Below are 25,108 nucleotides of genomic sequence, written 5' to 3'. Positions count from 1 at the left end.
GTATTTAACCCCATTGCCATCTCTCCAGTCCCCATACTCTTTTCTAAATGGATATTCTAGTGACATTTTAGTCTAAAAGTTAGAGCAAAATTGGGAACTTCAAATGTCAATGAGCCTTTAATTTACAATTCAGTGTTACAGTCACATACCGACATGCTCAGATTTTCAGAACAGAACACGTTAATACAAGCTTGTTAGGAAAACTGGACACCCATGACCAGAGCTGTGGTGGAACATGTGAACTTGAGAGTAGAGAGAGTGAACAAGGTCAGTTTTCTCCAGAAAACAACTTACCAAAGCCAGATACGGGTATAATTAATTTAAAATGTTCGATACATTTCAATTGAAGGATTTTGATTTCAAATTGACACTCAGTATGATTTTGTTTTACAAATACATATTCTTTGAAAATAAATACATATCTATCACCATGCACAAAACTCAAGTCCAAATGATCAAAAAACCTCAACATAAAGCCAGCCACACTGAACTTCATAGAAGAGAAAGTGGGAAGTACACTTGAACACATTGGCACAGGAGATCACTTCCTAAATAGATCCCCAGTAGCACAGACACTGAGAGAAACAATTAAAAAAATGGAACCTCCTGAAACTGAAAAGCTTCTGTAAAGCAAAGGACATGGTCAACAAAACAAAATGACCGCCTACAGAGTTGGAAAAGATCTTCACTAACCTCACATCAGACAGAGGTCTGATCTCCAAAATATACAAAGGACTCAAGAAATTGGTCATCAAAAGAACAAATAATACAATAAAAAAAATGGAGTACAGACGTAAGCAGAGAACTCTCAGAGGAATCTAAAATGGCTGATGGACACTTAAGGAAATGCTCAACATCCTTAGTCATCAGAGAAGTACAAATCAAAACAACTCTGAGATTCCATTTTAAACCTGTCAGAATGACCAAGATCAAAAACACTGATGACAGCTTATGCTGGAGAGGATGTGGGGTAAAGGGAACACTCCTGCATTGCTGGTGGGAATGTAAGCTGGTCCAGCCCCTTTGGATGTCAGTGTGGCGATTTCTCAGAAAATTAGGAAATGACCTTCCTCAAAACCCAGCAATACCACTTTTGTGTATATATCCAAAGGATGCTCCATCATGCCACAAGGACGTGTGCTCAACTATGTTCATAGCAGCTTTGTTTGTCATAGCCAGAACCTGAAAACAACCTAAATGCCCCTTGACCAAAGAATGGATAGGAAAATGTGGTACATTTACACAATGGAGTACTGCAAAGCAGGAAAAAAATAACAACATCTTGAATTTTGCAGGAAAATGGATGGATCTTGAAAATATCATTGTGAGTGAGGTAACCCAGACACAGAAAGACAATTATCATTTACTTACTCATATGTGGTTTATAACCATAAAGCAAAGAAAACCAGCCTAAAAATCACAATCCCAGAGAACCTAGACAACAATGAGGACCCTAAGAGAGACATACATAGGTCTAATCTACATGGGAAGTAGGAAAAGACAAGATCTCCTGAGTAAATTGGGAGCATGGGGACCTTGGGAGAGGGGTGAAGAGGAGGGGAGAGACAGGAAGGGGAGTAAAAGAAAAGTGTACAGCTCAATAAAAATCAATAAAATTTAAAAAACTACATATTCTTATAATTTGGTTTTGAGGTTTTCTGACCAACATCTTTTCTGTTTCTGTTTTGATTTGTTTTGCTGTTTTAGGCTTTTCTTCACCAGGAGCCTCAATCTTAGGAACAGTCTTCTTCAGTCAGGAGGAGGGTCTGTGGAATGGGACAGACCTGAAGTCCAAACCAGGGCGCTTGAGCCCCCTACTATAAGATGATGAGTCTTTACCTTTGTAGGTGTGGTGCTGGGCTTTGGGAAGAATTAGCTAGTGCCAGTGCTTACCACAAATCTCCATCCAGGCATACCTCCTCCCCGCCCCAGTGCTGAGGTTTCTGTGTAGCCCTGGCTCTCCTGGAATCCCCCCCTTTTTTTCCCTCAAGAAAAGTCTTTAGAATGGCTTATTTCTAGGCATCTCACTTTGGACATTTGCCGAGCTCCTGGTCCTGTCCAGCAGTCCCTGCTGTGAGTCGCAGTCTCCCGTCTGCGTTCTGACTTTCCTTGCTCCCAACAGTTGCTTCCTGCTCTGAGGTCTCCTCGTTAGGGTCAGAGCGGCAAAGAGAAGGAAGGCCCCGAATAAGTAGCACAGTCTTCATACTTGTTGTCCGTGGTGATGCCATTGGTTTCCAGCTGTGAGCTATTCCCCACAGAGAGCATAGGCTGGGGCTGGCCCTGCAGGAAACATCCACTTGGTGGGTACAGGGACCTTGTTCTGCGTTCTTTCCCTGTGGGAATTAATGTGCTGTAAACCTGTACACCTCGGCCCCTGACCTGGCAATCAGCTCCCATCTGGCTGGCTCTCCTTTGGGAAGAGGGAGGCCCTTTGCTCTCTGCGATCTGTCTGTCTGTCCACATAAGATCAGAAATGCCATTTCTGGAAGGATTTATGGTACTGCAATCAGCAGAATGCTTTGGGGTAGAAGAGGAGGTGACTGGGGAGTTATGTTGTGCAGCATGCAAACCAGCTCCAGACCTTCAGTGGTAGAGCCCTGTGTTTCCAGTGGGGGTTCTGGGACTGGGTGTGGAAGAGCTACCTGTGGACATTTGTGTTCACAAGTGCACACTCTTCACCGTGTGCCTGTGTTTTCCTCTGATTTCGTTGTGGCAGGAAGACAGACTTAGCTTTGAGCTGACAAGATTCCAGGGAGCTGGTCTTGGGTGCTCCAGTGTGTTTTTCTCTGGGTGCTACTGTGGCTAATGATGGTTAAGTGTCAGGCTGGTGATCAGTTGTTCTTCACGGGGGGAACTTACTTTTGCAGATGAGCCTTGATTCATAATGAGGTGACACCTTGATAAACGCATTGTAAGATGAACACATCTTAAATTGAAAACAGATTGAATTCGCCTAAGCTACTGCATATTGTTTCTTAGCAACACACCGCACAGCAGAGTACCATTTTTTTTCCTCTTGGTGATTATGTGGCTGACTGAGGGCTGTGGTTTGATGCTCTGCCCGATGTCTGAAGTGCTTGTTCTATTGCTAATGCAGGAAAAGATGAAAATTTAAAATACGAAGCACAGTTCCTGATATCTACATATCGCTTTTTCCTCCAACTTAAAGTCCTAATTCTGAAGCCCATCACCTACGTCTGTGTGTGTCTGTATACCAGCAGCCCATGGGACTTGTCTAGTTTTTCCCCAGCTTATCTAGGTAGATAGTTACTGTCTAAAACAGCCCTAGTGGTAAGAGAGCAGGGTCCAAGTGCGACTCAGGTGAGAAAGGAGCAGACAGGACAACAAAGCCCAGGGGAGAAGAGAATCGCTGTGGTAATTACAGATCCTAGAGAACAGGGGGCCTGCAGAGCCAGTGGGAAGGAGAAGCTGCCCAGAACAGAGGAGCAGACAGTGGGAGGGGGCCAGAAGGAGAGGAGGACAGGGTAGTCAGGGGTGGTAGGGGATAAGCACAGGATGTTACCCCAGCAGGATTCCCGTGTGGGAGTCCTAGTTGGGGACTTAGAGCAGGCAGCTGTGTCACTGAGGCTCTGAGACAGAGGTGGCCAGAGTAAGGTGTCTGAACTCTCTATAAAAACATCCCCCCCCCACCCCTTGGAATCTCCAAATGTTAAAAATATTTTTTAGATGAGCCTCTCTGCTGAAGTAAATAATTCCAATCAGACCAAATAAAATATGCCCATGTTTAATGCAGTGCTCCCGTGGCGAGGGGAAGAGAGAGAAAAGGGGAGAGCACGCTAAACCTGGAGATCGTGTGTTTATTATCTGGGGGGGCAGATTAAATAGCCCGTGGGAGTGGTCCTGACTGTCTCTGGGGAGGGGTCACCACTTAGCAAGCTTTCTTGAAGATTGAGTTTGGACTAAGGCAACTGCCAGGGGAGGAGGCTTGAAATGAAGTTTCTGTCCATAATTCCAGAGATGGATGCCAGGGCCTGGGATGAGACCCCCAACTATAATATTCTAGATTTTTATATAAAGGGGAGTTTGGAAGCTGGGGTGATGCCTTTGACCAAAAACTACCTTTTGTATTTAATTTTTTCCTAATGTACTAAAGAACTGGGTAATTTTTACATTACATTTACAAGACTGACATTTTGTTAGTTAATGTCAAGGCGCACCCGAGTGCGTAGCTGCCTGAGCTTACTGGTTTGAGACCATTTACAATGGTTGAGAGAGAACACTAGGCTCAAGGGTTTAGGCCCTGGTTTGAGATTTACAGTAGTTGCAGCCAGAGCTGAGACTGTTCGAGAAATCGGGTCTGAGCCAGTGATCTTTCCAGTTTTTGTTGGTGATAGAAGATTTTCTCAGGACTGTCCTTTCTGTCCATAATTTTGACTACATACACAGTCAGTTAGGTTGGACTAGATAGATGGTGCTATGCAGGGTTTTCTTTTTTTTTTAATTTATTTATTTATTAAGGATTTCTGCCTCCTCCCCGCTACCGCCTCCCATTTCCCTCCCCCTCCCCCATCAAGTCCCCCTCCCTCATCTGCTCGAAGAGCAATCAGGGTTCTCTGACCTGTGGTAAGCCCAAGGACAGCCCACCTCTATCCAGGTCTAGTAAGGTGAGCATCCAAACTGCCTAGGCTCCCCCAAAGCCAGTACGTGTAGTAGGATCAAAAACCCACTGCGATTGTTCCTGAGTTCTCAGTAGTCCTCATTGTCCACTATGTTCAGCGAGTCCGGTTTTATCCCATGCTTTTTCAGACCCAGGCCAGCTGGCCTTGGTGAGTTCCCGATAGAACATCCCCATTGTCTCAGTGTGTGGGTGCACCCCTCGCGGTCCTGAGTTCCTTGCTCGTGCTCCCTCTCCTTCTGCTCCTGATTTGGACCTTGAGATTTCTGTCCGGTGCTCCAATGTGGGTCTCTGTCTTTGTCTCCTTTCACCGCCTGATGAAGGTTAATATTCAGGAGGATGCCTATGTGTTTGTCTTTGGATCACCTTCTTATTTAGCTTCTCTAGTAACATGAATTATAAGCTCAATGTCCTTTATTTATGGCTAGAAACCAAATATGAGTGAGTACATCCCATGTTCCACTTTTTGGGTCTGGCTTACCTCACTCAGGATAGTGTTTTCTATTTCCATCCATTTGTATGCAAAATTCAAGAAGTCCTTGTTTTTTACTGCTGAGTAATACTCTAATATGTATATATTCCATACTTTCTTCATCCATTCTTCCGTTGAAGGGCATCTAGGTTGTTTCCAGGTTCTGGCTATTACAAACAATGCTGCTATGAACATAGTTGAGCATATACTTTTGTTGTATGATAAGGCCTCTCTTGGGTATATTCCCAAGAGTGGTATTGCTGGATCCAGGGGTAGGTTGATCCCGAATTTCCTGAGAAACTGCCACACTGCTTTCCAGAGTGGTTGCACAAGTTTGCATTCCCACCAGCAATGGATGAGTGTACCCCTTTCTCCACAACCTCTCCAGCAAAGGCTATCATTGGTGTTTTTGATTTTAGCCATTCTGACAGGTGTAAGATGGTATCTTAAAGTTGTCTTGATTTGCATTTCCCTGATCGCTAAGGAAGTTGAGCATGACCTTAAGTGTCTTTTGGCCATTTGAAGTTCTTCTGTTGAGAATTCTCTGTTCAGCTCAGTGCCCCATTTTATAGTTGGGTTGATTAGCCTTTTACGGTCTAGTTTCTTGAGTTCTTTATATATTTTGGAGATCAGACCTTTGTCAGTTGCGGGGTTGGTGAAGATCTTCTCCCAGTAAGTAGGTTATGCAGGGTTTTCTATTCCTCCATTTTACCACAGAAGCCAGGAAGAATTCTTGATCCCTAAGGTCCTTAAAAATGTCAATGCATTTGACTTTTTTTGATCCAAATGCAAGATTTCAAGGTCCTTCAATAGCTGGATGCATTTGCTGTGGGTGAAACAACCAAACAATTCCATTAAATCATTTGGTAAATTTTCATTTAGTCTTGGGGGTTTGGGAGCAATCGTTGGGTGGTGTGACTGTCATAGCAATGCAAAGGTTTAAATGGTAGGACGGCAGCGGTGGCTGCCTAAGATATTTGATGGAGTTTGGAGTTGCTGGGACGGCAGCGGTGGCTGCCTAAGATATTTGATGGAGTTTGGAGTTGCTGGGACGGCAGGGGTGTGTGCCTATGATATTTGATGGAGTTTGCAGGGCTTATGGGGAAGAAATTTGTTTTTTAAAGCATTAATAATTTAAATGATATCCAAAGTATTTGGTGACTTTCCCCATTTCCTCATTCCAGATGAGACAAGCAGTTCATCTTGTATAAGGTGTTTTGCTTGCTGCTCTGTCTCTCTGTAGGTTATTATTGGAGGATAACATAGGAGCCCCAGAAGGGTCATTGTAATTCAAGTTTTGCTAGTGAGAAAGAAACAAATAATGTTAGTATAGTAGTGGTAAAGGTCGCAAAAGCAAAGATTTGACCCAAAAGACTGAATTGAAGTGACATTCCCGTGAGAGCAACTGGGCCACAAAGAGAAGTCAGAAAGCCCTTATAGAGAATCAAGAAAAACCATCTAGGGTTAGTGGAGAACCCCACTGAGTCCATGGAGCCCTGAGAAAGAAATCTACTTTAGAGGTGTCTTTCAAGAGACACCCAGAATAATGCGGGTCGGTTCTCCATAGGACTGTGTTTGCATTCAAATCTGTTGTAGTAGCTTAGAGCGGTAGGAACCTGGCCAGTGAAGTGACTCAGCAATAAGGCGCTGTGGCCAAGCCTGACAACCTGAGTGTGAAGCCCAGAATTCGCCAAGGGGAGAGAGAACAGACTCTCTGCCCCCTGTAGTGTTCCATATCAGGAGTGAGTGCACCCCCGCCCCGCCAACACACACACAAATGTCAAAAAAAATAAAGTGGTAAAAATGGATTTTGTTCAATACTTATTGACGGGAGCGGAAACAGCTAAGCTCTGTTCTGATTTGGTCGTGCTAAGGGAACGCTGGGAGAGTAACTTCGGAGAGAATTTCAGGAGCCTGGAGAGCAGTGAATCCTGAAGCAGCTCCAAAACAGTAGGGTAAGGAGGGATCTAGGCAGCAGCCACCAGTGAAGAAATGGGGTCCCATAGACCCGCGATTGCTTGCATCTGCTCTTCGGGGTCTCAACTGTTTCCTTCATAAGAATCTGGATAAATTAGTGGTTTCTTTATCCTTTATCTCATAAGACCCATCCCAAACAAAAAAAAAAAACACCCATGTATCAATTCTAAAATCCAAGTAAACAGTTAAAGCCAAAAAACAAAATAAAACAAAAAAGCAAAAACAACAGCCAAAAAAAAACCCAGGAAATATATATTTCTAAAATCATAAAATCAAACAAATTTTCAACAGCTTTCTCAAGTTTATATTTGACTTTTCAGATTTGCAGTTGACTTTTCATAATAATTGTTCAAATGTTTTTTTTAGGTAAAAAAATGTCTTTAATCATAAAGGATTTATTTTTTTTCACAAATACCATAAAGTCAATTAAAATACACATAAACATAGTATTTCCACAAATTGGACATCAGAGGACAGTTGTAAAGCTGAGCCAGGGGCTAAGGACCGGGGCACATGCAGGGTGGCTGGTCAGCTGTGGCTCCAGGTGTCCTTAGTCATCTCTCTGGGGCAGGTAGAGCAGGGGACAGAAGGTGCGGCTCCAATCTGATGGCAGCAGCATCTCTGCAAACTGTGATAGCCAGGCCCCTCTCCAGATGGTTTCTTCAGGAGAGAGTGCAGCTGCTGGGATCGGAGCGCCTGGGGCAGAGTGGGTGAAGGGTGTTCCTCTCTTCTGGAGGACAAGGGTGACACCATTGCTGGCTGCAGTGCCTTTGGGAACTGTGGCTGGAGGCGGAGCTACAGATGGGGGACTGAGGGAGGGCTACAAATGGAGGGCTATGAATCCAGGTGAGGTTCGTAGCTGGCCATTCTGTCAGATGCCAGGGCTGCTTTGGTTTCGACACAGAACATCCTATCTGTGTGTGGCCTATCTTCTCCATGAGGCGCAGGAGAAGGAAGCAACTGAGTCACTGTGGTTACTTGGAAAGTGCTTGTTTGTTGGATGCTTGCTACCTCCTAAGGATGAGGTCTGGGCAGTCATATGAGGAAACCAAGTCTTTAACATCCCTTCCACTTGCAGCAAAGTTCCTAGACAACGTTCTCCCATCTGAAGCTTTCATAAAACTTCCACTCTACGCTGGATTTGGTCCATGGCCACACTCTAGTAGAAGTTACTCAATCCTCTGTCGAAGCGGGCCAGTTTTAGTCCAATCAGTAGATCTGTGAGGGGCCCTATGGACCTTGGAGTTCTTTACACTTTTGAGCAAAAAGCAGGTCTCCCTCTGTGATTCATCCCTGTGTGTGTAGACTAGTCTCCAGTTCACTGTCTCTTGATCTTCTGATCCTAGATCCTCACTGTACCAAAGGAGATGCTGTATGTTTGTTGGATACCAGAACCCCTGGTTCACTGTCTGCAGTGGATAGAACCTGGACTGGGCTGGGCACCTCCCCTTTGCCCAACAGGGTCTGGCCTGAGCTGTGGGCACTCTTGCCTTCCCTCTCATTATCAGAGGGGAAGCTAAAGTCACTGTTGACAGGGCATGTGGAAAAGAGGAGGAGGAATAAGGAGAAATGCTAGAAGGAGAATCCATAGGTCTAGGAGCAGAAGATGAAGAGGCTCCTGGAGGACCACAACAGAGAAGGGGCTCACGTAGTACCAGAGATCAGAACCAGCAACTGAAAGCAAAGAGGGAGTCTGCAATGAGAGTCAAAGGATTGGAAAAGGAACCCAGAGACTGGGGCGTTCTCAACAGGGTAACACGTTCCCCCCATCCTGTTCTCAACAGGAATAAGAAAAAAACTTGCTTTTTCACCCCCATTCAAAATCCAGACCGCTGGCCCACGCAATGCTCCTGACCCCACACAGCCTTTCTTCCTTTGGGTTCAGAGCAAATACCCGACTTTACAGGTCTGTCTGCTGTTTGGGACTGTTTCCTTCCAGACCTCATAGTGAGCTTATCGACCTAAAAAACCACCCATAGTGGCTCATCTGTGCATAAAAACGCACCTAAAGTCCCTATCTGTTTACGTGTTTTCTAGCAAGGGAAGGTGCACACGATCTCCATGTAAAATAAATTAGTACAGTTTGTTGGTTTGTAAGCTCAGGACGCGGTTTTGGGTGCACAGATTTTGGAGGGGTATACAAAACAAATGTCTCTTATGGGCTTTCTCGGAGCATTCGCAAGCAGTTTATTTCTACATGTATGTTACAAGTTTTTTGCCCAACAAAGGCAGAATTGGAGGGCTGTGGGATTATTCTAAGAAGGCTAGACCTGTTAGAAACCCAGTGACTAAATGCCAGTCTGATATTCTTGTGCTGACATTGTATTTGTAACTTCAAATACTTGAATCTGATCGGATATACCTAGCAAACAACTGTGTAATTTCTTGGTTATGTTTTTCGCAGTGATTCTGTTTGTTCGTCAGGTACACAGCTGCTTGAAACACTTGAAAATCAGCTTTACAAATGCTTAGTTCGATGTGGAAGATTTTGTCGTTGCTGTAATTAACATTCGTTTGATTGTTTTCTTCGTGTGTTCGTGTGTGCATGTGGTACAGTGTTTGTGTGGAAGTCATAAGACAACTTGTGGGACTTGGTCCCCCCCCTCCCCTCCCTGCTTGTGATTTCAGCAACTGAACTCAGCAAGGAAGTTCCTTATCTCCCAAGCCCAGTATTTGGGTTTTTGTTTTTGTTAGTTTTTAGTGCTGGAAATTAAGACCAGGCTCTCTATGAGCTAGTCCAGACAGCTGAACTACATAGAATTTGTATTTGATATGTGTACCGAACTGGGGCACCGGATCGTGAGACACAATGTAGAAATTCAAGGGCAATACGTTTTAAAAGCCCTTTTTGTTATCAGCGCATGTTGCAAATGGAAAGTGTAAAAGTTGTCCTTGAACGGGTACATCAAAACTGCTTGTGCTTTGCTGTGAATCATTTGGAAGCCATACAGTTTTACAGGGACGGAAACTGTCTTTCAGGCCACTGAGTGAGTTTAAAGACTGCTACAGACAAAACACTACAGCCTTTTAGGAGAATTCAGAGAGCCCGTCCGCTGCAGCACAGCCAGTGAAAGACAAGTGTGCCGTTTCTCAGGACTCAAAAACACTTGCGCCAACTTAGGGCTGCAGAGAAACAAAGCTAAGGGGTCTCCCTGGTGTATGTGAAAATCTGATTCTGAGTGGAACGCTCTGTAAACAATGCATTTTATTAGTCAGTGCTAAAATAACGCTGATAAATTAAGATAGAACATTGGCATTATTAGACATAGTAATACAATTGTGACTCTTGTATTGTGTTCATTTTAATTCTAAGGATATTGAGCAAAATGCTTCTTTTCATTTGGCTCTTGTTAAATTGTATAACGTTTGGTGCTTTTGTGTACTAAATATAAACCAAATATGATCATGCTGTTTGCAGTTTAAATATTTTTTCATTGTTTTTATTGAGCTATACATTTTTCTCCACTCCCCTTCTTTCCTCTCTCCTCCCATGCTACTCTCTCCCAAGATCCCCATGCTCCCAATTTACTCAGGAGAGCTTGTCCCTTTCTATGTCCCATGGAGTTAAGATCTATGTTTGTCTCTCTTAGGTTACTCATTGTTGTCTAGGTTCTCTGGGGTTATGAATTGTAGGCTGGCTTTCTTTACTTTATGTCTAAAAGCCACTTATAAGTGAAGACATGTGACATTTGTTCTTCTGTGTCTGGGTTACCTCACTCACTATATATATTTTTTTTTTTTTTTTGGTTTTTCGAGACAGGGTTTCTCTGTGGTTTTGGAGCCTGTCCTGGAACTAGCTCTTGTAGACCAGGGTGGTCTTGAACTCACAGAGATCCACCTGCCTCTGCCTCCCTAGTGCTGGGATTAAAGGAGTGCGCCACCACTGCCCGGCACTCACTATATTTTCTAGCTCCATCCATTTGCCTGCAAATTTCAAGATGTCGTTGCTTTTTTCTGCTGAGTAGTACTCCATTTTGTAAATGTACCACATTTTCCTTATCCATTCTTCAGTCAAGGGACATTTAGATTGTTTCCAGTTTCTAGCTATGACAAACAAAGCTGCTATGAACATAGTTGAGAACATGTCTTTGTGATATGATTGTGCATCCTTTGGGAATATATCCAAAAGTGGTATTACTGGGTCTATTTGTAGGTTGTTTCCTAATTTTCTGAGAAATCGCCACACTGACATCCAAAGGGGCTGTACCAGCTTGCATACCCACCAGCAATGCAGGAGTGTTCCCTTTTCCTCACAACCTCTCCAGCATAAATTGTCATCAGTGTTTTTTTATCTTGGCCGTTCTTACAGGTATAAGATGGAATCTCAGAGTTGTTTTGATTTGCATTTCTCTGATGACTAAGGATGTTGAACATTTCCTTAATTGTCTTTCAGCCATTTTAGATTCCTCTGTTGAGAGATTTCTGTTTAGATCGGTACCCATATTTTTATTGGATTATTTGTTCTTTTGATGACCAGTTTCTTGAGTTCTTTATATATTTTGGACATCAGCCTTCTGCCTGATGTGGGGTTGGTGAAGATCTTTTCCCATTCTGTAGGAAGCCATTTGATCCTGTTGACTATGTCCTTCTCAGTTTCAGGAGGTCCCATTTATTAATTGGTTCTCTCAGTGTCTGTGCTACTGGGGTTCTATTTAGGAAGTGATCTCCTGTGCCAAAGTGTTCAAGTGTACTTCCCACTTTCTTTTCTATGAGGTTCAGTGTGGTTTGCTTTATGTTGAGGTCTTTGATCATTTGGACTTGAGTTTTGTTCCTGGTGATAGATAAGGATCTATTTTCATTCTTCTAAATGTTGATATCCAGTTATGCCTTTTGCTGGATGTGCTTTCTTTTTCCCTTTAATATATTTTGCTTCTTTGTCAAAAATTAGGTGTTCGTAGGTGTATAGATTGATATCTGAGTCTTCGATTCTGTTCAATTGGTCCTTCTGTCTGTTCTTACGCCAGTACCAGATTGTTTTCAGTAGCAGAGTTTGAAGTCAGGGATTGTGATGCCTTCAGAAGTTCCTTTATTGTACTGGATTATTTTGGCTATGCTGGGTTTTTTGCTTTTCCATATGAAATTGAATATTGTTCTTTTGAGGTCTGTGAAGAATTTTGCTGGGATTTTGATGGGCATTGCATTGAATCTGTACATTGCTTTTGGTAAGTTGCCATTTTTACTATGTTAATTCTACTTAGCCAAGAGCATAGGAGATCTTTCCATTTTCTGGTATCTCCTTCAAATTATTTCTTCAAAGACTTCAAGTTCATACAGGTTTTCCACTTGTTTGGTTAGAGTTACTCTGATGTATTTTATGCTATTAGTGGCTATTGTGAATGGTGCTATTTCTCTGATTTCTTTCTCAGCCCACTTATCATCCGTGTAAAGGAGGGCTACTGATTTTTTTTATTCAATCTTGTTTCCTGCTACATTACTGAAGGTGTTTATGAGTTGTAGAAGTTTCTTGGTAAAATTTTAGAGGTTACTTACTTATGTTAACTATCATATCTCAGCAAATAATGAAAGTTTGACCTCTTCTTTTTAAATTTGTATCCCCTTGACCTCCTTTTGTTGTCTTATTACCCTGCTAGAACCTCAAGAACTATATTGAATAGAAATGGATAGAGTGGACAACCTTGTCTTGTTTCTGATTTCAGTGGAATCGCTGGGAGTTTCTCTCCATTTAGTTTGGTGTTGACTCACTGTATATTGCCCTTATTATGTTTAGGTATGTTCCTTGTTTCCCTGCTCTCTCCAAGACCTTTATCATAAAGGGATGTTGTAATTTGTTGAAAGCTTCTTCGGCATCTAATGAGATGATCATGTGGTTTTTATTTTTCAGTTTGTTTATATGGTGCATTACGTTGGCAGATTTTTATATGTTGAACCAACCCTGCACCTCTGCGATGAAGCTGACTTGATCATGGTGGATGATGACTCTGATGTGTTCTTGGATTTGATTTGTCAGTATTTTATTTAGTATTTTTGCATCAGTGTTCATGAGTGATATTTGTCTGTAATTCTCTTTCTTAGTAACGTCTTTATGTGGTTTTGGTATCAGGGTAATTGTAGCCTCATAAAAAGAGTTTAGTAATGTTCCTCTGCTTCAATTGTGTGGAATAATTTGAGGATTATTGGTATTAGTTTTTCTTTGGAAAATCTTGTAGAATTCTGAGCTGAAACCATCTGGTCCTGGGGTTTTTTTTGGCGGGGGGGAGACTTTTAATGACTTTCTATTTCTTTAGCAGTTATAGATCTGTTTAATTTGCTTATCTGGTCTTGATTTAATTTTGGTAATTGATATTTATCCAGAAATTTGTCCATTTCCTTTAAGTTTTCCAATTTTTAGAGTACATGTTTTTAAAATATGAATCATAGGAAATATGATTCTCTGGATTTCCTCCATGTCTGTTGTTATGCCCCCTTTTCATTTCTGATTTTGTTAATTTGATATTTTCTCTCTGCCTTTGGGTTAGTTCGGATAAAGGTTTGTCTGTTGATTTTCTCGAAGAACCAGCTCTTTGTCTCATTGATTCTTTGTATTGGTTTCTTTGTTTCTATTTTGTTGATTTCAGCTATTAATTTGATTATTTCCTGCCATCTAGTCCTCCTGGGTCATTTGTTGTTTGTTTTGTTTTTTTGTGTGTGTGTGTTTTTCTTTTTGTTCTAGAGTTTTCAAATGTTCTGTTAACTCACTAGTGTGGGATTTTTTTTTTCAGCTTCTTTATGTAGGCATTTAGTGCTATGAACTTTCCTCTTAAAACTGCTTTCATTGTGTCCCATAAATTTTGTTATGTTGTATGGTCATTTTCATTCAATTTTAGGAAGTCTTTAATTTCTTCCTTTATTTTTCCTTGATGATCCATGTGAGCATTGTTTAATTTCCATGTGTTTGTGGACCTTCTGCAATTATTGTTGCTGTTGAATTCCAATTTTAAGCTATAGTGATCCAATAAAATACATGAAGTTATTCCACTTTTTTTTTGTATCTGTTGAGGTTTGCTTTATTACCTAGTATGTGGTCAATTTTTGAGAAGGTTCCATGAGGTGCTGAGAAGAAGGTATATTCTTTCATGTTTGGATGGAATGTCCTATAGATGTTTGTTAAGTCCGTTTGAGTCATAACATCTGTTAGTTTTCTTATTTCTCTGTTAATATTCTTTCTGATTAGTGGTGAGATTAGGTGTTAAAGTCTCCCACTATTAGTGTGTAGGGTTTAATGTGTGATTTAAGCTTTAGTAGTGTTTCTTTTACATATGAGTGTGCCCTTGTATTTTTGACATAGATGTTCAGTATTGAGATTTCCTCTTGATGGATTTTTCCTGTGACTAATATGAAATGTCCTTCTTTGTCTCTTTTGATTGATTTTAGTTTGAAGTCTATTTTGTTAGATATTAGAATAGCTACACCAGCTTGTTTCTTAGGTCCATTGGATCGGAAAATTTTTTCCCAACCCTTTACTCTGAGGGAATGTCTGTCTTTGAAGTTGAGGTGTGTTTCTTGTATCCAGCAGAAGGATGGATTCTGTATCCAAACTGTTAGCCTGTGTCTTATTGTAGGTGAGTTGAGTCCATTCATATTAAGGAATATTAATGACCAGTGATTGCTAGCTCCTGTTATTTTAGTTTTCATTGTTGGTGATATTATTGTATGTGGTTTTCCTTTCTTTGGGATTTGCTGCTGTGAGACCATCTGTGTTTTTGTTGGTGTAGCCAACTTCCTTGGGCTGAAGTTTTCTGTCTAGTACTTTGTGTAGGGCTGGGTTTGTGGCTAGGTATTGGTTAAATCTGGTTCTGTCATGGAATATCTTGTTTTTTTCCTTCTATGGTGATTGAAAGTTTTGCTGGGTGTAGTAATCTGGACTGGCATCTGTGGTCTCTTAATGTCTACATAATGCTTGACTAGGACCTTCTGGCTTTCATTGTCTCCATTGAGAAGTCAGGTGTAGTTCTGATAGGTCTGCCTTTATATGTTACTTTGGCCTTTTCTCTTTCAGCTCTTAATATTCTTTCTTTATTCTATATGTTTACTGTTTTGATTATTATGTGACAAGGGAACTTTTTCTTTGAAAGATTTATTTATTTATTATGTATACAACATTCTGCCTCCATGTATGCCCACATGCCGGAAGAGGGCACCAGCTCTCATTATAGATGGTTGTGAGCCACCATGTGGTTGCTGGGAATTGAACTCATGACCTCTAAAAGAGCAGCCAGTGCTCCTAACCACGGAGCTATCTCTCCAGCCCAGGAACTCTTTTTTTTTTTAAATCCAGTCTATTTCGTGTTCTGTTTAAAGCTTCTTGTATCTTCATAGACATATCTTTCTTTAAGTTAGGAAAGCTTTCTTCAATGATTTTGTTGACTATATTTTCAGTGCCTTTGAGCTGGAGTTCTTCTCCTTCTTCTAAACCTATTTTTCTTGATTTGGGTCTTTTCATGGTGTCCCATATTTCCTGGATATTTTTGTTTAAGTTTTTGTTAGATTTAATGTTTTCTTTAACTGATGAGTCTATTTCCTCTATTGTATCTTCAGTGCTTGAGATTCTTTCTTCCATCTCTTGTATTCTGCTGTTTATGCTTGCATTTGTGGTTCCTGATTGTTTTCTTATAATTTTCATTTCTATAATTCTCTCAGTTGGTGTTTTCTTTATTGTCTCTGTTTTGGTTTTCAAGTCTTTGTTTCTTTCCCCTGTTTGATTGTTTTTTTTTTCTTGGTTTTCTTTAAGGGATTTGTTCCAATTTTTTTGTTTGTCTTTTCATCTATTTCTTTGAGGGTATGTTTTATTTCCTCTTTAAGAGCCTTAAACATTCTCCTAAAGTTATTATTTAAGTCAATTTCTTCTGCTTCATCTATATTTGGTTGTTCAAGTCTTACTGTTGTAGGGCCACTAGTTTTTATTGGTCTTGTATTGCTCTTTGTAGTGTTTGAGTATGTTCTTACCATATCTACCCATCTTTTCCTCTGATTGGTATAGTTGTATAGTTAGGACTGTCTGTGTCTCTGGTGATCAATCTTCCAGGTGCCAGTGGATCCAAGGCTCAGATGGTAGCTCCTCATGGTACAGTCAAGGCCAAGGTTTCAGTCACCCCAGAGGTCGCTTAGCACTCCCTGGGGTCACTCTGCAATACTGGGGGTCATTCAGGCCTGCTCTCATGGAGGTTGCTTGCTTGGGGCTGCTTCTGCCGAGCTCACTGCCATGGGCCTGCTGGGGCCTGCTCAGGCAGCAGCGGTCTTGGCTCAGGCCTGCTCCTGTGGTAGTGGCTGGTTCATGCCTTCTCCAGTGGAGGTGAGCCCGATACTTTTACAGGGAACTTTTAAACATAACTGAAATTTCAGAATTATTTACTGAGGTTTTTTTTTCCCCATAGTGAGGCCCCAGGAAAAGAACAAATAGAATTAATTACTTTATCAATTTAAAAAAAAAAGTAAAAGATATATCAAAGACTTCCTACCCAGGCGGTGGTGGCGCACGCCTTTAATCTCAGCACTCAGGAGACAGAGGCAGGCGGATCTCTGTGAGTTGGAGGCCAGCCTGGTCTACAAGATCAAGTTCCAGGACAGGCTCCAAAGCTACAGAGAAACTGTGTCTTGAAACCAAAAAAAAAAAAAAAAAAAAGACTTCCTTTAGTTTTTAGCTTTTGTAAAAAGGATTCCTTCAGGAACTTTATTTTTGGTTTTGGTTTTTGTGTTTTGTTTTTGTTTTTGTTTTACCAGACAGGGTTTCTCTGTGTAACAGCCCTGCCTGTCCTGGAACTCACTCTTGTAGACCAGGCTCTGTTTGTAGTTTAAATATATATACATTTACAGATATGCATGTTGTGTTTCTAGATTAAGCGACTTTCTCACTCAGGAGAGGGGGCAGAGAACAACCCTTGGCTTTAAGGTCAACATGGGGTGGGGGGCAAGGAGGCCTGCTGCCTGTGAGCAGCACTGTCTCTAGGTGGCCATTATCGCCCCCTATCACGGTGGGGTTCCCAGCAGTATCAGTGATCTTCCATTCCTGAGCATGGACCTTCTATTCTTGCAAGAGCTACATGTTTATCGTTTCAAGACTATTTTACAAAATGTCGCACAAGGAGGCATCAGGGGTTATCATCAGGTGTGTTGGCTAGAACGAATAGGAAACATCCCTGGTGACAAGCGGCTTGGGGAGGGGAGCATCCTAGAGACATTCTTGGTCTTCTCCAGGATAGCCTCCTGGCTCCAGTGTTCTCATTCGGAACCCTTCCCAGTGAGCTGAACCCCAGTCTCCTGGGCAGCCTTGCAGTCCCAGGCTGTCACACTTCCCAGTCTTATCTGTAAATCTCAGTGGCACTTGTGGGTGCCACTCCTGTTGGGAATTGAGGAGACCTGTGTCAGGACTGTGGAGTGCATAGGGGCATAGGGGCACCCAGCTTCACTCTCCAAAGAACTCTCCTCTGCGGCGCTGGGAGCACTTGGCTCCCTTGAAGGTCTTGTTTACCGGCCCTGTGGATTTAAAAGGTTTTAACCAAAGGCGAGAGTGTGATCCAAGTTCCTCTCAAGTGACTAAGGAATCTGATCCGCATGTCCAGGTTCACCAAAAATCAGGTCTTTTGTTTTAGAGATGATATGCAGGTCAAAGGTTGCCTCTGTAGGTTTCAGATGCTGGCCAGTATATCTTGGAAAAGATGGTAAGTGTGTCCTTTTGGTTTCCAGTTTTCCCCTCTTTGCCCTATTTCTTTTTGTGTTTTTTTTGTTTTGTTTTGTTTTGTTTTGTTTTTCGAGACAGGGTTTCTCTGTGGTTTTGGAGCCTGTCCTGGAACTAGCTCTTGTAGAACAGGCTGGTCTCGAACTCACAGAGAGCCGCCTGCCTCTGCCTCCCAAGTGCTGGGATTAAAGGCGTGTGCCACCACCGCCCTGCTCTTTGCCCTATTTCTAAAGTGCTGAAAGTTAGTGGGCCAAGCAGTGTTTAAAAGAATACAGTTTCCGTGTTAAAAAAAAAACAGAATCAAAGTTAGGGGAGTAGGAGTACTCTTAGCCTGCCCCGCATCGTCAGCGTCCTTCTAACGCAGGACAAAAACGGAACAGCACACTGGACAATCAGCAGACAACAGTCCTCCTGGCGCCACGAGGCAGAACTGAGACGGAGATGCTGGGACCAACCCGCACATCTGTCTGCAGAAACTAGAGAGATCCACTCTCATAGAGAATGGTCGCACCGGGAACGTCTCCCCTGGTACCCACTCTGTGATCTTTCTGCCTGTCTACGTAGACCATCAACAAGCACTTACAATTTCACCAGATTACAGATTCTGGGCCCACCGACAGAAAGATATCCAAACAGAAAGACGTGAGACACAAAACCAAACACAGAAAACTTAACCGCCGGCTTAGGCTGAAGGTTCTCAGGTGGTAAAGTGTGCTTCCTTTACAAATGAATGTTCTTTCTTTTTATCATAGTTTCATAGCCTTCGTGGGCTTGGGTTATCTGGGACAAGCCCCCAAATGTTATACCCAGATTTGCATAGTCCCCCCAAAATTAACAAGGAGACCAAGTCCCATATGTAAAAGCAAAGAGCCTTTATTCTTTCTTTATTCTGACACAAGTTCATGGACTGGGATTCTCCATGTTCCCAATGTATTGGCACATGATTAGAGAGCTTAGTTGGGGTTGGGTTTTTATAATAGCAAAGGTGGGGGTGAGGGATTTCTAAGGTTCAAGACCCCTGGTTGGCTGACATTTGTCTAGGGGTGTCCTGGTGAAAAGAGATGGCTGTGTGCTGACAGGGGATCCTATCGACAATGGTTGGAATGGTAGCGATTTCCTTTGGATGGTCTGTCTCTGGGTGGAGCCTGAAGTGGTCTCAGTTTGTGGGCTTTCTTGGAAACAGGTATGTCTTAGGGTAAACTGATACTCAGGCCTACCTTTCTGTTGGTCTATAGGGCCTATCTTAACAGGTGTGCACCAAGCTTGCCGTGGGGCCTCCATAGAACAGGCTGGCCTCAGACTCAGAGATCTGTCTGCACCACCTCCACCCAGCCACAATTCTTAACATACTGAATTGAAATTTTTGTTTAATTTAATTAATGTAATCTTTTAAAATTTTTTCATTTATTTATAAACTTTTGGGGGGAGGGTTTCACTGTGTAGCCCTGGCAAGCCCACAGCTCACTGAAATTCACCTGCCTCTGCCTCCTGAGTGTGGGCATTAAAGGCGTGGGGATTAAAGGTGTGCACTGTGGCGTCATTCTCACTTTGTGAGCTAAAGGCAAACCTTGTAGTTATGACTCTTATTAAAACAACAGTAACTTTCCTGTGTAAAAGTTGAAGAAAGATTTTTTTAGGAAGATATCCAGTATTAGTACTTTCAAATGTCAGTAAGCTGTCAATTTACAATTTAATGTCATCTACATGGCTTGCTAGATTTTTGTTTGTTCATAGTACATTACCATAAGCCTATTAGGAATATTGGACGCCCACAACCTAAAATCTGACAGAGCACAGGAACTGTGGCAGCGGGAGCCAAGAGCAAGGAAGTAATTCTCCTAAGAAACGGTGCTGAGGTGCAATTTAAAATGTTCAAAACATTTTAATTGCAGGACTGTAATTCTAAATTGCCATTTAAGAATGCCACTCTTTTGTAAATATAAATTCTTTCCAATTTGATTTTGAAGCTATTTGACATCCATACACACACACACCCACACACTTTATAGACTTTGTTTTGATTTAGATTTATATTTTGATTTTGAATCCACCTGAAGCCACAATTCTTAGATTCAGTCTCTAGCCTGTAACAAGAAATGGGGAATGGCAACAGAGCTAAATCACCCTAACACACAAACACACACACACACACACACCAGGCAGTGGCCGCACACACCTTTAACCCACCACTCAGAAGGCAGAGAGAGGCGGGTGGATCTCTGTGAGTTTGAAGCCAGCCTGATCTACAACAGGCTCCAAAACTACAGAGAAACTCTGTCTTGAAAAACCAAACACAGATACACACACACACACAGAGACACACACAGACACACAGACACAGACACACACACACAGACATGCACAGAGACACACACCCACAGACATACACACACAGACACACATACATAGACACACAGAGACACACACACAGACACACACACAGAGACACACACAGATACACAGACACACACACACAGACACACACACAGACATACACAGAGACACACACCCACAGACATACACACACAGACACACAGAGACATACACAAAGACACACACACAGAAACACAGACACACACAGATACACAGACACACACAGACATACACAAAGACACACACACAGACACATACAGATACACAGACACACACACAGACATACACAGACACATACACACACAGACACACACAGAGACATACACACACAGACACACATAGAGAGACATACACACAGAGAGACACACACACATATACACACACACACAGACACACATACACACACAGCACCTTACTTTGTTCTGCTGATGTTCAAATTCAGAGGTATGACTGTGACATCTCAGTCCCACCCTTTTGTCTTATTTTGGACTCTGAGTAAAATCTTTAGAATGGCTTGTGTTTCTAGGTGGTTGATGTTTCCTGCCCTCTCTTTGAATGGTTACCTGCCATACTTAAAGTGATGGCACAAAATGTGTCCATTTTGAGTTCCTATGTCAGGGATGCTAAGAAGGCAGCTTCTGCCCTGTTTCTTCCGTGGTGGTTGCTTGGTTTCCTATTGTGGGTAATTCTCATGCTGGCTAAGGGTAGAGTCTTAGGGTAGAATGCAGGCAGCATGTCTAGGGTGCATAAGGTCTGGGTTCAATTCCCACTACTGAAAAGAAGGAGGGGGAAATGAGTATCCATTTGAGGAGCATAGTAGATCAAACCTATACTCCAAATACTCAGGAGGCAGAGGAAAGGGGATGAGAGTCTGAGATTAGCCTGAGCTACATGGTAAAATTCTGTCCAGTCCCAATATTCTTCCCTGCTCTGCAGTCACAGAAGACAAATTCTCCTTGTGTCCTTACAATGAGAATTCATTTTCTGCATATTCTCAACCCTCAGCTTCACTGGGGATGGAATTAAAACTTGGAAATCTAATGTAGGTTCACTGGCTTTTCGTGCATAGGATGTAAAGCCCCTGTTTCTTTCTTTTGTAAGTCTAGGGCCTCTCTGGGGTCCAGTGGAGGGTTCGCCTTGCATCCTTTGGGAGGATTTACTTTGATAATGGCGACAAAAACACTTGGAGGGGGACAGGGTGGGCAACCAACAGCTGAGGCCCTGGGCTCAGCTATAAAGGCAGAGTGACAGAACTCCAGCATAAGAGCCGCCTCCCCCACTGCAGGGCACACAGGAGGTCAAGGGTGGGGGAGGGCTGCTCGCTCGCGGTCATGCCCTGCTTGTTGTGTGTCTTCCTAGGATTCAGTTGTTTCAGGGAGAGGTCCCAGCCCTGCACTGGCAGGCCTCCTAGGGAGGTAGTATGGATATTTCAGCGTGCTTTTCTCTGGACACGGCTGTAGCTTGGCCTAAATGGTAAACTGTTCAACCTGTAACTGCATGTCCTTCACAGGGGGAACTTATTTCTGCACATAATCCTTGATTTATGATGGGATTACGCCTCAATAAACACATTGTAAACTGAAAATATCTTAATTGAAAACAAATTGAATACACCTCACTTACTGAACATGGTTGCTTAGCAACACTGTGTGCGCTGAGTACCGCTTTTTTTTCCCCTCATGATTGCGTGGCTGACTAAGAGCTGCTGCTTGTGCTGCCCAGGATCTGAAGTGTTTGTGTTATATTGCTTGCTTAGAAAAAGGCCAGAATTTAAAGCAGGAGATACAGTTTCTACTAGATGCATATGGCTTCCTCCCCCACAAGTTAAGGCCTAAGGTTGACCACCTATATCTGGTTATGTTTGCTTTTTGTTCAGTTTATTTCTAAGGAGAAAGAAAAGAGCCAGGTCCAAGTGCGGATCAGGTAAGAAAGGAGGAGGCAGGACAACAAAGCCCAGGGGACAACAGAATCGCTGTGGTAATTACAGATCCTAGAGAACAAGGGTCCTGCAGAGCCAGTGGGAAGGAGAAGCTGCCCAGAACAGAGGAGCAGACAGTGGGAGGGGGCCAGAAGGAGAGGAGGACAGGGTCAGGAATCGTGGGGGGAACCTCTAAGTGGAAGAGCACAGGATGTTACCCTAGCCAGATTCCCGCGGGGGAGCCCTAGTCCCAACTTAGCTTAGCGTGGGCAGGATGAGTTCCACCGGGGCTCTGGAGTTGGCCAGAGTAGGGTCAACTGCGTAAATCAAATAGATTGTATCCAACTGTTCCCTAGGGAGGTGGCTCCAGGCCGGGGTGGTATAAGGCAGTGGACTCTACCCATCACCTAGGGAGGCTGGGACAACTGTGTAAAGGTCCATCCGAGACTGAGAGTGGATGCTTAGGCAGGGTCAGTGACCGTGACCGTCCAGTACAGCTTTGTGTTGTGTGTTATCAGATCTACCAGGAGCTGCACTCACCCAGCACAGAGAATGGTAGAACAAGTCTCCCCCCACACGGTCAAAGCCCCTATTTGATATGCCAGTGTCATCTGGTAGTCCACAAGTACAAAATAAAACCAAAGGGCCAGATGAGACGACTCCGTGGATAGAGGTGGCTCCCCAAAAGCCTGATGACCTCTGTTTGGTTCTCTTTTTCCAAATGGTGGAAGGAAAGAACCATGGCGTGCACCATACACACATACATGTGGAATCATGGCTACACACACAAAGTACACAAATAGGTCGGCAGATAAAATGTAGCAATAAAATCAAAACCCCTAAAAAGCAAAAGGTAAAACTAAGAAATTATTTTACCTTTAAAATAAAAAGCTTTTAGCAAAGCATGGTGGTGCACACTTTAAATCCCAGCTCTTAGGAGACAGAGGCAAACATAAATCAGTGATTTGGAGGATAACCTGGTCTTCATGACTGCAGGCCAGCCAGGGCTACATGATGAGAGGCTGTCTTAAACACCATCCAACACACACTCTCTCTCAATCTCTCTCTCTCTCTCTCTCTCTCTCTCTCTCTCTCTCTCTCTCTCTCTCTCACACACACACACACACACACACACACACAGACACACACACACACCAAATAAATAAGGAAAGCAAAAGCTTTTACATTTCAAAAATGATGAGGTGAAATTCCCTCCGTATCAAACATGTTTCCAAAGAAGTTGTACGCTTACACAGTCAAGGATAAAAAATTTCTTTGGTTCCATCAGAAGTGAGACAGGGACCTCAGGTGAGGACCTCAGGGTAGACAGTATCAATCAGACTGTTTGTCTTATTCTCCTGCCTCAGCAGAAGTAGCTTCTTGTTTTTAGTATCTCCATTTGCTGTAAATAAATCTCCGCTGCTTAGTGGGAAACCCCAGTCTGTATCCTTGTCCCATCTCCCTTCTGCTTCTTTTCTTTGCTTGATAATTTAGCCTTTCCTACAGACTGCTTTGCTTTCTGGCCCAGTTTTGTAGGAGCAGATTGAGTTGCAGCCCTCACTCATTTCTTCAGTGATCTTCCTATTGGTGTGCTGGTGGCGGGGGGGGGGGGGGGTAGACCAAGGGCCTGTGGACACCACTGTGTTTAAGAGACAGACGTGGGCATCTAGACTTTAATATCCACAAGAGTCAGAGATCAACTCCTTGGAAAGATAGGAATATGTTTTATTTATTATTTTTTAGAAAATTCTTCTAAGATGTGATATATTTATTGAGCAAACACACAGGGCGATGTGCTGACCAAGGGGCACATAACAGCCAATCCTGAGTTAGTCAAGTACAAAAAAATTCAGGTTCACAAATATACATATACATAAGACTTTAGATTTCTCGCTGTTGCTATTTCCTTCCTTTCTTCCTTGCTTTTTTTTTCTTTAATTTTTGTTGATTGATTTTTATGTGTTTGGGTGTTGTGCATGTCTGTGTGTGTATCACATGCTTCTCTGGTGCTTCTGAACTCCAGAAGAGTGGGATGGATCCTCTTAAACTGGAATTACAGATAATTGTGTGAGCTGTCCGTTAGGTGTTGGGAATCAAACCCAGGTCCTCTAGAAGAGGAGCTAGTTCTCTTATTTGCAGAGCCATCTTTCCAGCCCCTTCCCTTGCTGTCTGAGGCCAAGCTCTCATGCAAGTCAAGATGGCCTCCAACAAGCTCTGTAGTGAATGCTGAAGCTCTGAAGAAGTTCTTTAAACTTCTGATTTTCCTGTCTCCACCTTCCATGTGCTGACATTATAGGCATGTGCTCAATACCTGATCACAATGCTATTTTTTTAAACATTTATTTTTAATTAGGTGCCTTGAGGGACCTATAATTCTTAATACCTATATAGCTTAAAGTGTAAGGCCTCATATTAGAATATTAAACAATCTTTAAACAACTATGCAACAAATGAGGAGAATGACCTCAAAATGTAAATAATGTATAAGTATCTTGATCAGAGGTAGAAATGTAGAGTGCAATATGATAAATAAATTCTAAAATTATATCAATATACAAAATAACGTAAGCAGAGGTAGAAGCATGCATGCATACAATATGACAAAATAACTTTTCATAGATGTACAAGTATTATAAATAGAAATAGGAGCATATTCACCTTAACAAATATAATTTGAATTTGTATCAATATACAAGAATCTATACCAATGGAAATGGTCACAAGTATTCACTCTATTACTATTACTATTAGTGTGACTAAGCTCACACTAATCTACCTATTATCCCCCCCAATCCCTTCCCTTTTTTTAAGATACCTGAGCCTACATAATTTCCACCCCAACCCCATCTCTATACCAGTTATAATCAATCCCTAATTGATGTCCTTAACCCTGAGGGCAAACTTTGTTAGGAGAGGAGACATCGTCTTCTAGAATTACTTCCATCTGTCATGGAGGCAATGTTCTTTCTATGGGATCCTGTAAAAGTAAAATAATAGTTAAGTTTCAAGATTATTGTCTGGTATAATTGCAAATAGTCTGAAATTCTCATTTGAAGCTCT

At 42.4% G+C, this 25,108-nt stretch overlaps 1 protein-coding gene and 1 pseudogene across 1 annotated transcript in view; one reads left to right on the top strand and one right to left on the bottom strand.

The window, feature by feature from the left end:
• Positions 1-25,108, top strand: part of Cmklr2 (chemerin chemokine-like receptor 2) — a 62,030-nt gene that overhangs the window by 7,669 nt on the left and 29,253 nt on the right. The gene's annotated exons all lie outside the window — the stretch shown is intronic.
• LOC142837139 (circadian-associated transcriptional repressor pseudogene) lies at positions 7,636-8,674 on the bottom strand (annotated as a pseudogene).

Source organism: Microtus pennsylvanicus, chromosome 17 (assembly GCF_037038515.1).
Source record: "Microtus pennsylvanicus isolate mMicPen1 chromosome 17, mMicPen1.hap1, whole genome shotgun sequence".
NCBI classification, from domain to species: Eukaryota; Metazoa; Chordata; class Mammalia; order Rodentia; family Cricetidae; genus Microtus; species Microtus pennsylvanicus.
The sequence above is the reverse complement of the archived record's forward strand: the minus strand, read 5'-3'. Positions and strand labels throughout refer to the sequence as shown.